Source organism: Lolium rigidum, unplaced genomic scaffold (assembly GCF_022539505.1).
Source record: "Lolium rigidum isolate FL_2022 unplaced genomic scaffold, APGP_CSIRO_Lrig_0.1 contig_20309_1, whole genome shotgun sequence".
Classification (NCBI taxonomy): Eukaryota; Viridiplantae; Streptophyta; class Magnoliopsida; order Poales; family Poaceae; genus Lolium; species Lolium rigidum.
The window spans coordinates 265,359-279,060 of record NW_025899959.1 but is presented as its reverse complement, the minus strand read 5'-3'; the positions used below and the strand labels follow the sequence as shown (position 1 = coordinate 279,060).

General features: G+C 46.8%; 1 pseudogene; it reads right to left on the bottom strand.

Annotated features, from left to right (window-relative positions):
- Positions 1–4,140: 4,140 nt before the first annotated feature.
- Positions 4,141–7,061, bottom strand: LOC124680580 (annotated as a pseudogene).
- Between the last annotated feature and the right edge of the window lie 6,641 nt (positions 7,062–13,702).

Below are 13,702 nucleotides of genomic sequence, written 5' to 3'. Positions count from 1 at the left end.
GCAATCACTAATACAGAGTGTGCCGAATCAACCTATTCCAGCCTAACCATAAAACACAAAATTCATAATATTTAGAGTTGCAGATTTATAAAAGACCAACAAACATGATACCAGGATCCAGATTTTCATAACGCAATCACTAATACAGTGTGCCGAATCAACTTATTCCAGCTTAACCATAAAACACAAAATTCATAATATTTAGAGTTGCAGAATTATAAAAGACCAATTAAAAAAATCATCACAAGTGCTGCTCATTCTCAATATTTTAGCCAAAAGACAACAATGAACATTGTCAACACAGAAATAAGGATACTTATGCGGTCGGCTCACCTCATCTCACCGCGGTGCAGTAGACACAGAGCAGGAGATCACATCTTTCATGGTCGCGGCCCAGTGATGCCGCAGAGGCTTGTGCTCCTCCTCCTGTCTAACGCGATGTGACAAGGTAAAATTAAAGCACAAGTCTCATGAGGTCAGACAGTAACTCACATGGTGTGACACAGTCAAGCTACTATAACATATGATCTCTTTACTGACCTGTACTGAAAGAATGCACCTATGTTAGGAGAATGGACTTTTACATCTTAGAGTTGTCATCTGATGCCTGTCTCAAACATAAAACGAATTTATTTTGTCGGGAATGATTCATCTATATAGCAATGATAGTTTGCATAGGCAAGCCACATAATGGAGAGAGTATTTTACATACATGGGATATCCTGTAGCCAAATTTAAGAAAATAAAGTGGTCGTAGAGGATACCTGAGGACACGGACAATCTGTGCAAAATCAAGACCTTCCTTGCATCTCCTTTCCTAACCAATCACACAATAATTTCACCAAATTCGTTCATGAGGAAGAAGGGAATCTAGAGAGAGAGAGAGAGATGAACCTAGTGGGAATCAGAGGCAGAGTAGGGGAGGTCGAGGCACTCTGGCATGCGTGCTCCACCACGCTGAGGACGATGACATGAACCCCGTGCCCTCAAGCCATCTTCTGCTGGCCTCCTTCCGCTCTGGAGACAGAAACCGCGGATAGAACGAAGCCGGTGGCAGAGAAGTCGCCACGGCCCACCTTATCATCCCTCCTTCTCTCGGCGCAGTAGATCCCCGCCTCCTGGTCCCTTCTCCAGTTCGGGCGGCCTTTGCGACCTCGTCGTCTCGCCCTTGCTGCAGCGTTGGTGACGAAGAAGACTGGAAAACCGCATTGGCGGCCCGTGCTCCACCGGCAGTGCCACCCCCACGCGCTCGCGGCACGCTCCACCAGCGGCGCCGCTCCCGCGCCCGCGACGCGCTCCACCGGCGGCGCCTCTCCCCCGCGCTCCACTTGCGGCGGCTCCACCGGCAGCGACGCTCCTCGACGCTCGCGATGTGTTCCACCTGCGGCAGCGCCGCTCCCGCTCTCAACCGGCGGTGCGGGGAGAGGAGAGGGAGAGAGGGAAGAGAGGCGTGCGGCGGTGGGATGTGGGCGCGAGGGGAGAGGAGGGGAACGAGCGAGGCAGCGGGGATAGGGTTTGGCCGAGGCGGTTTTGTCTCACGCAAGCCCATCCAAGCCCAACCGGACGGCGACACGTGGCCCAATCCTAGGAAAGCGAAATGAGGCCACTGCCCAGCCGGTGCGCGCCTGGTGCAGTATCGTGGATGGCCTCTCCATGCCTCATGAGGGTGCAGCAATTATACCTTTAGATACTAGCAACGACCTCAGTTTGCATATGAATTAGACTTTGCTGGCACATTTGGTTGGAACTTGCACACTCTCAACAACACTACATCATGTAAGTAGGATTTATAATAATTCCAGGTAGTTGAGAATCCCAAAAACCTTCCCCTAGTGTACTACTATTCATTCATTAGAAAGAGTGTAATACTGCTCTTAATGTGATGGGCCAGCTTACAAGGCAAATAAACCACCAACGTTCTGAAGACTCCTACATGTCTGCATGATTCCACCACTCCGCCCCATCTGCCTCTCTATAAGACTCACTCACATAGGCTTGTTTCCTTTGCAGTGTCTCTTGATTTCCCAGGAGTTTCTCTATCGTCATGGTTCTCTAGCAATGTCAACATGACTCTTATACACGGTGTATTTTCTAGCCCTGGCGTTCATCCCATAGCCTTGGGGGGCTTTTGGCGGGTGGCGTTAGGCCTCAGGAGACTCCAGTGATTTCCTTTTGCCGTTGGTTGACATTGGCTGCTTGGCCATTGAATAGGTCGAGTTCTTTCGTTGGAGGTTGGGAATGGCGAAAGCTTTGTATGTCTTTGGACTCTACGGCGATGACGATGCTCATGGGCGCCGTTTTCTTCTTGGAGGCGTCGTTGGAAACCCCCTCCTTTGGATTCTCGAGTCCTTCTGGGTTGCAAGGCCGATGTTGAACCCCCTTGGGTGGCGGTGTGGGGGTGGTGGAAGTTAGTTGGTAAAGACAGTTTCGACGATGCTTTCATGCAACAGAAGTCAACGCTCCGTAGCTTGATCAAGCAGTAGTTTTTTGCTTGTTTTCCTTACTCTTTGTAATCTTCTGTTGTTAGGGTCTTGCAATGTACAGCCGGTATCCCCGGCGTGTTCCAAGGGTGTGTGTAAGTTGTAATTCCTAGTCGGTTGTTGATGGCTTCGTTAATTTAAAACCGGGCTCATTTCGAGCCTTCCATTGTGCGTCCTACTCTGTTAGTGCACGCACGACAGCCGCATCCTTATCGTAGTCCTCCGGCATGAGCACCTCCGGCTTCACCGCTGGAGGCGCGTCCTCGTTGCCGTCGTTGGTGGCTGCGGCGAGGTCGTCGTAGTCCTCGCTCGGCTGGAAGTCCCTGACTTCCGTCATCGCGCGGCGCGCCTTGTGCTCCCACGCGAAGAATGCGCGCCGGTGGTAGGCGCGATCGTGCTGAAGCACCGGCGGGAGGCGGTTGATGCGGCGGCACATCTCAGCATCAAATGTTGGCCCGTTGCCGGCCAACGGCGACACCTGCACCCTTGCCCGGTTGAGGCCCCAACAACTCGGCAGGGACGTGTCATTATGGAGGATGGGGTCGGCATGCGCCCACCTAGCAAAGTACATCCGGTTGCGCTCGCATTGGCATCGCTGCTGGAAGCCCACCGCCCCGCAACGGCCATCGGGCCGACGAAATCTATCACGCGCGGGGGCGGTGGCAGGTCGCGCGTGAGCTAAGAGGGGGGCGAGGTGACGATCGGGCAGCAACCCGAGGACGAGCTAGCCTCGTGGTCATTGACGGCTTTCTTGAACCAACCAGGCATCTTTATCATGTTGGCGACGACGATGGCGACCGAGGTGCATCAGGGTCAGAGGAGGCAACGATGGTGACAACTTTTCGGCGTTGGAGGTGGCTGTCGGCGCTGGCGCTGGTGCAGTGATGTGGGGGAGAGACCGGCGCAGGGCCCATATAAAAATCTCGTGCCATCAATGCCCACGCTGGTTCCGGTGCCTTCCGCATCAATGGCACCGTCTGAAAGTGATCGAGTCGCATGCAACCACGTCTGAGTTTATGATTTTTAGAGCAAGTACGATAAGTTATACGTAGTAGTAAGCTCACTATAAAAATTAAATTAACATATTTGTGTCTAGTTGGAGGAGAGAAGAGGAGAAATAATATAAGTGGGCTCTTATGCATGTTCATAGGTAAGTTGTGTCAATAAAATGTGGGTGATTAATTGAAAAAGTAGTATATTTTTATAACCAACTATTTGAGTCGGCTAGCTTCGTCCAGAGGAGGGGCATTAAAAATGTAGTACATTTTGATAGCCAACTATTTGAGTCGGCTAGCTTTGCCACAAAGGAGCTAGGCACTGAAAATGAAGATGCCCACCTGCTCTCGTCCTTGCACACCGCTTCAGTTAACCCTATTAGATCAATAGCTAAGCAACAATAAATAATCCCTCTTATAGCTTAAGATTTCTGGTCGATTCAATAGAAAGTCAGTTCCTGCAAGTCTGTAACTACAACTGAACACTCGCCTGCCTCTTCCTGTCAACAACATGGAGGATTAGCTATCAAGCAAAGCATGTTCTATGTTTAATTTCACCTGAACAAATAAGAGGCTGCTCACCAAGGAAATCTCTTCATTTCCCAGATGAAGCAAAGCAAAACTGTGTATTTACCGGTGATTGGTGGAGAATGGAACTAGCTAGTAACACATTACTGTATATCACTAGCAGCAAACAAAAAAAAACACATGTGAAACTATTCCATATAGGACAAACTAGCTAGAGGATCAACCGATCTCCGTATATACATGGGATGCCCCTACCAGTATACTATATAACAAGAGGCTTGGCTAGGCTGAATCAATTAATTACCAAAAAGATCTACATCTTGACTCCACAAAAGCCAAAGCCTCGTGCATATTGAGAGCCCTGTGTGAGAGAATAAGACCACGAGATCATTCGTCATATTAACATTTCGTCAACTCCTAGATCAGTTCATTAGTCCATGACTCCACCGTCGATTGGAAATCACCCAAGACATCAACCGCAGTGTTTGTCACATTGCTATCCCTGAAAGATGCACGCAATGATAAGGGCCAGGAACATGAACCTATAATAATATAAGAAGAACAAGGTAATGGAAATGAAAAACATGTGGTACCAGAAACAGGAGCAATGCGACTAACTAAAATTATGGCACTTGGCAGTCAACCCTATATATAACCAAAAAAGGAGCTAGGGACTGAAAATGGCAATGCACACCTGCTCTGGTTCTTGCAGACAACTTCACTGAAATCGATTAGATCCACCGCTACTTTCAACCCATATTTCGGGTCCTTTATACCCCGTAATTCCCTGTCTAAGCTGGTTACTGTAATCAACCTCATCCTCTTCTAAAACATCGTCATAATATTCCGGGTCAGCAGCGTCTTTCAGCCTTCTCATAACAGCCTGCAGGTACTTCTCGAAATTCTTGCCGATAGCAAGAGCAATCTCTCCAAAACATTCCAAAATGGCCGGTTTAAGCATTGGCTTTGAGAGACCTCTGTAAAGAACATCCATCATATAATCACAGTGTGGCAGGATTTCATCTCCCAGGACAAGAAAGATGTCACCAATCACCTGTAAATAAATTGGGAAGAGTAGCTTCACATTAAAATGCTGCAGCAATATCGGCATGTGATCCACAAAATTTGGACCGACAACATGAGCGAGAGCACCAATGGCAAGCGCTGCTTTATCACGTGCAGCAGAACTGTCAAAGGTTAAGACACGGCAAAACAGAAGCAGCACATATGGAGTACGCCACACTGGAAATGTGTTTCCCAGTTTCTGGATTATGACATGCAGTAAACCACACAGCAAAACAAGCAGATCGTATTTGTTCCTCTTGTCACCTGATGAACTTGCTTTGCCATCAAGCACCATGTTCAATCTTCTCATGATACCAGGCATCAAAACTCCAATAGCCACTGAAGCTTTATAATCTTGTATGTTGCTTACTCTCACAACCTCACACAACGCTTCATAAGCAGATGCAGATGTTGGAAGCCTGAAAGGGGTCTCCTTAGCAGGTGTTGAAGTAGAAAAGAGAACATCAAAAACATCACTAAGAAACGGTGAAAGCTCAGATGATATTTCCTTCTTTGAATGGCCTAGCTCAGATGAGATTGAATCGTAACCTTTGGCAAGAAAATATATAGCTCTGCAGGCTTCCTCAGACACGTCTGGAACATCTTCACTTCTCTTTGCCAACACAGCCACGATACGGGGAAGGTTTGCATCTGTGAAGATTCTATTTGCACAAGCTGGAGAATGCAGAAGGTCAAACATCCGACGAAGAGTGCACACAGCGGTGCCTCTTACCTCTACATTTCGGTCCTCCATCCTGTCAAGCAACAAACGGACAACGGGGGAAAGTTTCTCAATAGAGGGACCTTGAAGGATACCGGCTATTGCAAATGTAGCTGCCCAGCGACTCTGCCAATCTGATGCTTTGATATTAACCTCGACAAACTGCATTGCAATGGGGACAACTGCATCCCCAATAGTTATAGCGACGAGGTCTAGGCATTTCAAAGCACTGATGAAGACTGCCTGTGCATCATCATCTCTCTCTTGCTTTAACAGAGTTTTTAGCATAGTTTTTAGCAGAACTGGAACAAGTGAAGAGAGGGGCTTCTCAATAAAGCTACAATCTACAGTTGAGATAGCATGAGCATCACGCTTGTTTTGTTTTCGGAGTTCAATCACTTCTTCACAAATAGTGATCCAGAACTCGATACATTGGAGTGCCCCTGATTCCACACCTCCTTTCAAAGCTTCAGTTGTAAGACTGAGTATGGTTTCCGTGTAAGGTTCTAACATTCTATAATATTTGGATGCAATTGCAATAAGGCAGCCGAATGCTGCATGTTTGATCACCGCTCCATCGGATTTAGCTGCATCACATATTGCAGTCATTATACAATTTCTGCAATCATAATTTGTGAAGTTAGCAAACATAACAACATTCTGTAGAGCTTTAACCGCTGCAAGACGGACTGGAGAACTTTGTTCTGCCCGGTTCATTGCCCGGATGACGGCATCCAGAACATCATCAATTTTATCCTGCTCCAACCCCAAGAACTCCTCAAACATATACTCAAGCGCCTCTAGAGTTGCTTGCTGTAGTGGAGGAGATGCACCCTGCTGTGCCATGTTGCCCAGCAATCTTCCAATGAGATCTTGCCAATCCCGGCTGGGTATATCAATATATGCAAGCTTGGCGATAACCTGTGATGAGGCGTGCCAAGCATCAGGCACCAAAGACCCTAGAGTTACCAGCAATGACTCCTTAATCTGCGATTTGATAAGTGGATCCAGGTTAATCCATTGTTTGATGTTATCTTCAGAATACTTTGCTTCCATTGAGTTCTTAAGGATAATGCCAGCAAGCCTTCTACATTCGGGCGGGCTTTCATTGCTCGCGAGCTCTGCTGATAAGGATAGGAGGAAGTCGGGAAAATCAAGCTGCTGGAGCTCACTGAGGTCGCGTTCTGCTGCGTACCGTATGCTGTCATCCAGGTCCTGAGCATCTCGCAAAATCTTAGTGAGGCTCATGGTTGTGTCAACTGTCCTGGAAAACACCAAATAACCATAACTTGTCAGATAGCGGAAAAATAGAAGCAATCGCGTGCAAATTGACTCTAAAAAAGTGGTATACATGCATGGACAGTGCTGAGGTACCAAATCGACACAGCTTAGTGAGAATTTTTCAGGAGAGCGGAGACTCAAATTGGCACTTGTAACTGCCGGCACACCACATAAAACAAGGTATGCAACTTGAACCATCACGAGTGTAACAGTTGATGGAAAATAAATACAGGAACCATACAGCACTCCTCGGAAATATTTCATCTAAACCACGCATGCCTACACCCAGTCATGCATATGGTGTTTCCTATATAGACATTAACATGTTCGAAAATTCTGGGCACGACACTTAGTATTATTATAGTTCAAAAAGAGCTGACACTAGTACTCCGGGCATGACACCACTGAATCAGTACCACCAATGGCACCAACAAAGCTAATTTAAGTAAATATGACCTGGCTATGACAAATCCAGCGAGCCATGAGTTAATTTGCAAATTTCTTGGCTGAGCATGAATTCAAGTTGATTTATACTACTGGTTGCTGTAGGCATGGACGATGCAGAGACCAGTGCGTGCGTTGGTCTGTGCAAATAATCGGAAGGGAAATTGCAGGAAGAGATCGATTTTTCTATCACCCGGAGTTGGACAGTGGAGTACGAGGCGCTAGGCGGCGGCCGGCGACTAGGGTTAGGATGGACAACGCAAATCAAACCCACGTACGCGGGCAGGAGCGATCGATCTTACCTTCCCGCGGCAGTCTGAGTCAGCCTTCTCGAGCAGAGGTGGGGGCTCCGGCGGCGGAACGAGCCAGCCTCCTTCCCCTGCGGCCTCCGCTGGGCGCTGTCCCCGTCAGAAGAGAAGGAGACTCCGGCGGCAGTCTGAGTCCGGGACGGGGTAGTCCTTTTTATTTGTCAACAGTAAAAATAAGATAACATCGACCAGAACGGCTGCGTAAATTCACAAAAGTAATCCTTTTTAAAACTTCACCCAATTATGCATAATTTTTTTTTAACTTCACGAAAATAGGAACAGCTGGCAAGTAAAAAGGAAAATCATGGACCGCTCGGCTCAGACCGGGCATTAAACCCGGCACATGAAATCTATCTGACCCCAAACTCAAATTTCCCGAACTCGAAAAACCTAAGTACGACGACATCAGTTAGCAAGTTAGCAGGTTTGAAGACCTGACTTTTATCCGGCTTGTCGACCACACTATTTTTTGGTGCTTCTCTTCTTTTCTATTGAGCTTGACAAGCTCTTCGGTAAAATAAAGTGTATGAGTATAACTCATGCATCAATAGTGTTAATTGCACCCCGCGGCTCCTCTAGCAAGTAGCAACAACTACCAGGGTGGTGGTTCTTTCGGCGGCAGCTCTTCTCGCCCTCTAACCCCTCAAAGCAGAGAACATGGACAAGGTGGCTACCGCAGTGGCCAGGATGGTGGCCATCATTACAACTACAACATCAACAACAAAGGCGAGAAATGATGGCGTCCCAAGTGTCAAGTTTGTGGCAAGTTCGAACATGTCGCCCTGAAGTGTAGCGAGGGCTTCAACCACGCCTACTAAGCGTGCGCCGCTCATCATGGTAGGTTATATGCATGGAATCACAGTACTTTGGTATCAACGGTGTCCTCGAGTATATATTGTACATGTCAAGGCTTTCCAACCATGGGCAACAAGGATATATATCTTCCAAATTTAGCTTATTAGGTACTAATTAAAAGTTAGGAAGTAATGTTACAACTTGACCGATGTGTAGGGTAGGGCTAGGGGAGACAGTCAATTGTGGAATTGATTGTGTTCAATAAAAAAGATAGGGAGTAGCGTTAGTGGGCCAAACCGTTGTGCGTTGTCTGCCCGGTTTTTTTTTTTTTTGAGAAAAAGTTGGCACTTTATTGATCACAACAAATCATTACACAGAGTCTTCCGGATACAATCCGGAGCAAAGTTTCTGAAAACAGAAGAAATAAAAAGCTCCGCAGAACGTGCTAATATGTGTGCCGACTCATTACACTGACGACGAACATGAGAAACAGAGAACTCATTAAAACCAGTAGCGATGGTCTTCATGTCTTGCACGACCACGCCTACATAGCTCCTGTCCTGCACCTAAGAATTAATGCGTTGACCAACGAAAGGCAGTCTGAACATGGACTAATTTTGAACAGCTGGACTTGGTGCTTGTATGGTTAAGATGCTTCGGATGGGACTCTCTCGCTCTTTTAATAGTAGTGGTGTTGTGAAGTGAGGTTTGAAATGGTGATCACATATTGATTAAGGGTTTAGAAATGGGATTTATATTTGATGAGAAATCACACGATGGTAAAAGAAGTGGACTGGATGAACAAACCGGGGTGTGGAGATACTTAGGGCGTGTTTGGTAGCCCGGGGCTGCTCAGAATCTCTTTCTCCCCTCAACTATACTGATCTCAACTATGGTAGGTTCAGATTGTTGCCCTTGTTTGGTAGACCGGGTGTGTTAAGAGTTTCTCAGCTGAGAAGCTGTTTGGTTGTCACGTATGAGTTGAGCTGTGCTATACAAAAATAAAAAGCAATCTGGTCCCTGAATACAAACGGTCAAAGCAATCGGGTCCCTGGACAAAATAACTAAAAAGCAATCGGGTCCTGGTCGTCGCCGCCGGCGAGGGAAGCCGTCGCCGGCGAGTGGATCCGCCGCCGGAAGGGGAGTCCCTCCTGCTCCGCGCCTGGTGAGGGCGAGCTGCTCCCCTGCTTTATTGCCGGTGGAGTATGTGTGCTGGCCTGTGGAGGCCATGGAACCCCGTGCCTCGCGTCGGCGTCCCCGGCCGGGCCCAGCAGCGCCGCGGAGGCCAGGAACCCCGCGTCCAGCGCGAGCACGCCCCTCCTGCCGGCGCCGGTTGCCGACGCCGCCGCATCGGAAGACGACGACGTGGATGGGGACGCGGAGGAGCTTGGTCGGGCGCGGCTGCTTGGTCGGGCGGCCGGAGGCGACGGGATTGGGCTGGAGCCTGGAGGCCATGGCGGCTCGCCTGCGGCGGCCATGGCGGCTCGCCTGCTGAGCCTGTGCTGTGGAGGCCTGCGGAGCTTGGTCGGGCGCGGCTGCTTGGCTCGGGCTCGGTGGAGGGAGAGAGATGGGGGAGAATGGGGACGAAAAAAGGTGGGGGCGCGTTGACCCCTGCACGCTCGGGCTGAGTTGCGGCCTCGCGGGGCGCGTTTACGGGCGAGCAGAGCCGGGATGAGAAACGAAGCTCGATTTGAGCTTCGCTCCTGGGCAGGGCTGCGACCCCTTTTTCGTATTGGTTGAGAGTTTCTCTGTTGGGCCGAGCCGGTTTAACAAACAAGATCTCCTGGGTAAAAGTGGGATGAGGAGAGAATATCTGAGCTCCCCGAGTCTACCAAACACACCCGTAATATTTGATCCCATCATGGGTGGTCGGAATATTGGGTCCATCCACCAAAATAATGGCTCGGTCCGCATAAACTCTTATGGAGTCTCAGACAGACTGCCACGGGCAATTTTCGTGCGCACACGCTATAGGCGCTCTCCTGCCTAGTCGTGGAGTAAACCACTTGCCACCGCATCTTCATGGAGTTCTTGACCAAGTAAGAGATCGCTCGCACCCATTCATTTCCCCCCTATCCACATGTCACTTTTGTTATCTTTTCTTCTTATTAGAGCAAAAACAATAGCGTAGCCGACAATCGGAAATTCAATTCGGCTCCCGGGTGCGTATGCTCTCTGTACCAACAAAACATATTTCAACGTGTGGAAAAATTTTGACAAAAATTTCTACATGTACATCTCCATAATATATGTGTATGCGTCAAGTTTCACGAAAAAATAATATTTTTTGTAGCCTATGTAAAAAAGAGAAAACTTATCCTGTGAAAAGTATTGTTTTCAGCACTGAATTTTGTCTTTTTTACACACGTCACATGATAAGTTCATTTTTTATTAAACGACTTTGTGAGCGCGTAGCACGTGAAGATGTACGTGCGGATTTTTGGTTTCAATTTTTTAAAATTTAAAATACATGTAACATGCATTTCAAAATATAGGGAGCATATGCTCCTGTGATAACCCAGATTTTTCAATTGATTATTCAATTTGAGTTAAATGATAATTGCCATGCATATTTGTTTACTTATTGCTACTCTCTAGTATTTAAATTAAATGCTAATCTTTACATTTATCAGTAATTGAGTAGTTAACCTAAGTGCTAATAGAACTTGACTTGTTTTTGAACGATTGCTAGACATACTAATGCATTTGGATGCATGTCGATGAAGCTGCCTGGTAGTGCATGTGTAAATCCATTTGCTCATGCATGCATATCTACCCGTGTGGTATTAAAGTAGCTGTACAAGAATACTAGTAGTACAAGATATTTATAAGAAGATGCAACGTGCCTTCATCCTAGAGGTGCTTTGGGTTGTGTTGGCAAGCTGATATGGCTTAGGCTGCTCATAGTGGGGAGTAACTTAGACTAGTAACATATGCCATGTTACTAGTCTAGGTTACTACCTTCATAGTGGGTAGTAACTTATATGTGGTGTCATGCATTGTGTCATTTATTATGTTGTAGACTCATTTTGCCTTGTGGTGTGTGATGTTATGGTAACATAGCTAGTTACCACCTCACTCTCTTTCTTCATTTATTCGCATGCCATGTCACCAAAATGCCTTGAGATGTGTGATGTTACTAGCTATGTTACTCCCACTATGAGCAGTCTTAGTCAGCTCACTCGCATCGTTGCATGTTAGCCAGCTTGCTGGTGTAGTTAGATTTGATCACGTACAGGACGTCGGCAAGGTTCCTTAACCACGACGGAAGATGAAGCGGCAAAGCGGCCCTGATATTTTTAGTTAGCGTCCAACGGCCAGTCGGCATAGCGATATTTTGAGCACGAACCGACCCTTCCCCGTCCTATAAATATGTGCTGCTGCACACGGTTTTTGACACACCACACATTAGTTAGATCGGGAGAGAAAGAATGGAGGGCGATGCTAGCCAGAGAGTGAGAGCCAGATTAGGAGATATATATCCTGGAGAGCGTAGGTGCTAGCCAGGAGCAGTAGATAGCTATTGGTTTCTTTTGAGCCAAGGAGCTTTGATCTAGGCAAATACTACTTGACATGGATTTTCTTTTATCTAAGGCAAGCTGCTTTATACCCTTTCATGTATTTTGTAGAATACATATTGTTGTTAAATATGTGATACATTAGTTGGTAGATGATATCGGAGATATTCATGGGCTAATTCGCCGGTGTCGTTACACGGTGATGGATCCGCTGGAGCCACCGGTACGAATCGGGTATTAGCGCGAATATCGATAAAAAGTGATCAACATGAGAGATACATGTTTTTATAAGAGCAAACTTGGTGCTACGAAGGTAAACATATTGTACCGGTCACAGTTTAGGTATGGGACTGTCTGTGTTCTCCGCTGGGGACGGCCTCTGTTCGGGAACGTGTCGGTGATGGATCCGTAGGAGCGACCGGCATCAGTAGGTCAGAGTGTCCGGGTCTTAGCGGGTATAAGAACACTGCTTGACTAGCGCAACCTAGTCAAGACTGTCGATGTCGGAGTACCCCTCTGCAGAGTGTAAAAGTGTGAATTTCACCCCTGTGATTTCCGGGTAGGGAAACTTACTTTCATGTGTGGCACCATGCGTTTTAAATTGCCTAATACCTTAACCACATGTTGTTGTTTTACAAAAGTATTTCTATTTTACATTGTATATGATTGTGTATAATCGGTTTGTTGAGTATGACTTGTCGTACTCACCCCAGCTCCCCAATGTTTTTATCAGAGTTGCGCAGCAGAAGACCTCGTCGGCGGAGGTTTAGGCACGACCAGCGGGTGGGAAGCGATGTAGAGAATCTTGTTGTAATTCCTATGTAATTGTAAAGAAATCTTAAAGATGTGTAGTTAAGCTTCTCGAGATCCACTGTGCTGGTTTAAGCCTGCATTTTTAGCCTTGCGCGAGTATAAGCCTCTCGGTTTATAGGCGCGCGGCGGCTGTCTCGTCCAGGCCCGGTCTCGGGGCGTGACAGCTCCCATGTTCCAAAACACCACTCCCAGCCGACAATTGGCTATAACAATTTGTCACATCATCTATAGTCAATTTATAGCTAGCATGTACAATAATAAGCTATAAAATTGTAGTACTTTTAGAACACATGGCCACCTTTTAGTCGCACACAGTACCTATGAACACGTGCTGGCTAGAGCTGGCTATTAGATAAGATCCCACTTCTATTCTCTCTTCTAATCTCTCTCCTCCAATTAAGCAAATTTATAATATTTTATCTTTTATAGCTAGCTGACTGTATCTTATTGTACTTGCTCTTAGTGACTTGAACTTCTTTCTGGGAGATTGGACTATGCTCCCTCCATTTGCGATGCATGTTTCTATGATCATAGGATAGTGTAGATCGAGAAGTAGCGTGCGAGACGTCATTTTGTGGCTTTCTCCGCTTTATAAAAAAGAGGTCCCGAGTTGATTTTTTAGTCATTAAAAAAACCATAGTTTGTGGAATACTTCGATACTAATATCACAGTATTTAATCATTGTCAAACACATCGAAATATTCTAAACTGCAATAATTTGGAAAATTGTAGTACTTCTCAAGAACTTCAAAAA